We start from the raw sequence: 5,015 nt of genomic DNA on the forward strand, positions 1-5,015 counted from the left end.
TTCCAGGCTATTTATAGACCCTTGACTACCATCGGCAGCAATGGGCAAAGCTGCACCTTGAGCAGGTGTGGCCGTCCGCTTTCCCACCCACTATGCACCTTGCCCAGACACAAATGCCTCATAGCGGACTTATTAGCAATGATTTATGGCCAGTACCATCCCTATGCCTGGTTTAATTAATATTTAATATGCATGCAAAGACACGCAACTGTAGAGCTGCAGAGAAGGGGGGAGCTCCCTTCCTGTCCCCCCCAAGGGAAAGTGACCTTGGGACAGATGCCATTGTGCGAAATGATGCTTAGTGCACATGTCCCAGGAGAAGTGCACTGTGTAAAATAGTGCTCAGCACCTTCTGCTCCTTCGCCCCTCGCCTTTGCAGCTAGGAGAGCAATTTTTTATCGCGCCGTTTTCCTTTACAGTATGATTTTGAGAGTCATGCTCGATGTATGCCATCCTATGGTGCAAGAGATGCTCATGGAGGGGGGAAAAACAAAAAAGGCATTTCTGAAGAGGGGATGAGAAGACACAAGAGACGACTTCCCACAATTTATGTCAAAAAATAAAGTTTCAGAATTAAAACGCCCAGTACTTTATGCAGCTGTGCTCTTTCAAAGGGATCAGAGCAGAGGGCTTTTCCATCCTGCCTAAGCACTCGGATAAAGTATGATGAGGGCAGAGTGTGGGGGGAAAAAAAAACACCCAAAAGAAGGTTTCTAAGACTTGAGGGGCGGCATAGGTCAACAAAATAAAAGATGTTATCTGCTCTCCACCGCTGACAAGAACCGTGCCTAGAACTGCTTTTCGGTGCCGTAAACATTGCAGTTAAACCGCCAGATCCTGCGCACCCGCGAGCGAAGCTGGTGGAAAGCCAAACATTTGCCAGTTTTGCTTTGGCTGCAAAAATTTTCGCACCGTTTCAGCATGCATCTGTCACTGTTGTACTCAGCCAGCATCCGTCACACGACGCAATTACGCTTGTACCAGGCACTTGCTCGCAGAGAAATAAAGTCGTCGCAATAGAATACCGCCAGAGGAGCGGGGTCTCCCGCTTTGAAGAGCCGTGGCTCACCATTGCTTGGGCATTTCTATTGCACTGAAGTACTAATTGCCATAGAAGAGCCAGAAAAAAACAAACATTCCCACTTTTGTGTGCCTGTCTGAACCACCTGGCTCCATCAAAAATCAGTCTGGAAGTCTCAAGGGTCCTTATGCTCACCTGCTGACACGTACGGCTGCGAAGCGGGAGAGACACGCGTCGCCACAAAGTCACTGGGTAGTGAGAGCTCACCTGTGTTGGTGGGAACTACAGATCAAAATCATTACAACACAAAAAAAAAAAAAAATCAACTTTAAATAGTAGCTCGAGTTGTAGGTGCATACCAAGGCGACCTTGATATTCTCCATCTGAATGTTTTATTTCAAATTAAAGACAAGACTTTCCTTCTCCAGCTCAAAACAACCCTCTCTGCCCTATGTGACATACTTTCCCCTCCATGCCATGGCAGATGCTGCTGATGGAGACTGAGCAGGCAGCGATGAGGCCGAGGAAGGCGGCCGCTTCCCGCGGTACCGAGCCCCCGTGCCCCAAGGAGCATCCGCTCACATCCCTGCAGGGAAGAAGTATCCAACCTCGGCCTGACTGCGGGGAAAGCTCGGGGAGAGCAGCCCTGAGGGGCAAGGGGGGGTTGGCAAGGAGGAGAGGTGAACGCAGACAATTGCCACAAACTTTTCTCCCTATGTTTCCCGCAAAATGCCACGACAGCCCTGTGAAGTGCCGTGTGCCGCGGGGATTATTATATTTTATAACGAGGCCACAAAAAGGTCAGTTATCAGAAAATTGCCTGGATTTGGAAGCACCTGCTCTAAGGTAAAGTACAAACTATGGAAGCTCTGGAATTCCCCATCTCCCAAGAAGTGAGCAGACTGCCCAGGAGCCATCCAGGACAGGGCTGGCCCTGGCAGGCAAGTACTTGGGATGAACAAAGAGGAAGGCAAACCGTTCAGGTATCCATCTGCTGAAGCAAAAGCTCAATAAGAAGTGACTGTGCATCTGGGTTACAACCAATTCTACCAAAGGAAGAAGAAAAAAAACCAAAAGAGACAGAAGAAAAAGAAAAAAGAAAGGATGCAACATAATCCAAGCTTGTATTTAGCTTTTAGGATATCAAAAAGGAATTGGTCTGGCTCTTGCCAACCAGACAGCCTTTGAAATGAATGGAGCTGTGTTCAGTACACTTATCCTCCTAATGAGGACAAATTCTGGCAGTTTACCCTTAGGTAAAAAGGCAAAAAGCTTGCACTGTCAGCTTGATGCACTCTTGAAAGAAAAATCAAGCTCCCATCTTATCTAAACCGGGGGTAATTCTACACATTCATCACTTGCCAGGAGTGGCAGCGCGTTGCTTTTCACCAGGAGCTGTGTCCCGTCAGGTCAAGGGAAGGATCCGGGCTGAACCCAGCTGAAAGATGAATCCTCCCCTCCGGCAGCCGAGGTCCCAGCCCCGAGCTCGCTGGGGCAGGATGCGTGCAACGCGCTCCCTTCCCTCGCACCTCGCCGTGCGTTCCCAGCACCTTGTCACCGCAGGCACACAGCTGGGCAGGATGAGTGCTGCGTGCTCCACGCGCTCCCTTTGCGACACGTGTGGGAACCCACCACTGGCTGCAGCTATCGCGAAGCCCTGCCAGGAGTTTGGCAGCTGGAGAGGAACAAGAAGAGGATTATCCAGCAGCTCCCCCCTGCTCCCCCCTCCGATAGGCATAAAATGGCTCTTTTCCTTCTTTTTCTCCCTAAGGAGAAATCCAAGGCAGCCTCTCGCCGCCAATCCATGCCGACCTATCCATACGGGTTGCTCTGACCAAATAAGTGACTTATTTTGTTCTGGCTAAATAAGTCACTTGGACGCTGCTACTTGAATCTACTGATCAAGATTGAAATATCTAACAGATTTTAAAATAATTGTATATGGCATTACTTAGTTATACATTCCCACCTCAGAAGCTCTGCTTCCTATTTATCCAAGATCTATTTTAGCTTTATGGTTCACTTGGAAAGTTTCACACTGGATGAAAGTTACACCAAATTCAACGATTGTAGAAACACTGAATAAAGGCAGCTTTTTCCTTTGAAAACACAGAAGATCCTCAATGCCTGGTAAATTATCAGTTACTTTAATGTTTAGCAGCAGCTGAAAACGTTTAATAAGACACATTGCAAACCTCACAGCAGGCAAATGCAATAATTTTTGATGTAGGCATATCTACTTGACAGCACGGGAGAAGCTAGTTAACTTCACAATTACAGAAAAAAAGAGCCAGCGCAGCTTTGCTGTTACCCACAGGCAAAGAGACTCAGTCAATAAAACCAATCCCTGTCCCCCAGGAGCTATTCTGCTAAAGAGTCATCCGGCTCCTGCTATTTAAAAATCTCTGCTGGTAGGAGAACTGCCAGAATTAACAATCAATGTTCTAAATCAAGCACAGTATCGCCGACACAGTAATGATTTTTTATTATAGGAGCATCAGAGGATTAAAAATAAATATTACACGTACAGCCCCGTGGCAGGTTTGGAGGGTGGGTGAGAGGGAGGAGAGCCTGAAAGCGGGATCACCACGGGACAGCGCAGCGGTGTCCCCCCACCCCGACTCGTGTCGACTGGGTGCAAAATGCAGGATTGCAGCTTTTTGCTCCAAGTGTCCTTTCTTTAAGCGGGACAGCTACTCAAAGGCAAGGTGGCCGAAGGAACCTTGGCATGAAACCCTACAGGAGAGCTTTACCCTGCCACACACGCGAGCGTTTTGTTCTCATGACACGACAGACCTGTGTTGTACCAGGTTTCCAATATTCACTGGTTTAGCAGCTCTACTTTTTACTACTCGGCTACCTTCTCTGCCTGCCATAAAGCTACACTGGGTAAAATGGTGTGACCCATTTTGTCACACGCAAAGAAAAACGCCGAGTTACGATGCAAGCTGGGAAAAGCACACGTACTGCCAGCGTCTTTGACATGTGCCGATCAACAGCTCCTCCCTTCCCTTCCACCTCTCAGCTGTTCGAACCTTTGCATTAAAACTGTGACACAGCTTTCCAAAAGCTCAGATGCTGACACTGGAAACACTGGTGTTGGGAGAGCACCGGAGCCCGTCAAAGGGAAAGGAGGATCAGCATACGATGTGCCTGTAACAGTGTGGAAGGTGCAGCGGTGCCCTACCTCATGGTGGCTATGTTCTTTCCAACGCTTTTGTTAGTCTGAGCTAAAATCTGAGGTTCTTAGGTAAAGAATTTCAACAGTGTTACCATTTCTGGTGAAGCACACGTTAATGCTGCTCCCGTAAGAGTAACGGAGCCCCCAGAAGTCAAATCTCAGACGAGTTTGCCCCATCCCAGAGAGAGGCAAATCCCACACGGAGCACAGGTCAATGGGCGATTGCCAAAGCTTCGTGCAGAAGAGGCTCTAACCCCTGCTCCCAACACCGGCCTGAGCACTTACAACTTTATGAGGTGTCTTTTGTCCCACACATGGAACCTCAGACAACACCAAGCTGGGCAGGAGTGTTGATCCACTTGAGTGTAGGAAGGCTCTACAGAGGGATCTGGACAGGTTGGATCGATGGGCTGAGGCCAACGGTACGAGTTTCAAGAAGGCCAAGTGCCGGGTCCTGCACTTGGGTCACACCAACCCCATGCAGCGCTACAGGCTTGGGGGAGAGAGGCTGGAAAGCTGCCCGGCAGAAAAGGACCTGGGGGTGTTGGTGGACAACTGGCTGAATATGAGCCAGCAGTGTGCCCAGGTGGCCAAGAAGGCCAACGGCATCCTGGCCTGTATCAGGAATAGTGTGGCCAGGAGCACCGGGGCAGTGATGGTCCCCCCACTGGTGAGGCCCCACCTCGAGTTACTGTGTTCAGTTTTGGGCCCCTCGCTACAATAAAGACATTGAGGTGTTGGAGCGTGTCCAGAGAAGGACAACAGAGCTGGTGAGGGGTCTGGAGCACACGTCTGGTGAGGAGCGGCTGAGGG

The sequence above is a fragment of the Charadrius vociferus genome, unplaced genomic scaffold, assembly GCF_000708025.1.
Source record: "Charadrius vociferus isolate BGI_N301 unplaced genomic scaffold, ASM70802v2 scaffold38, whole genome shotgun sequence".
Lineage (NCBI taxonomy): Eukaryota > Metazoa > Chordata > Aves > Charadriiformes > Charadriidae > Charadrius > Charadrius vociferus.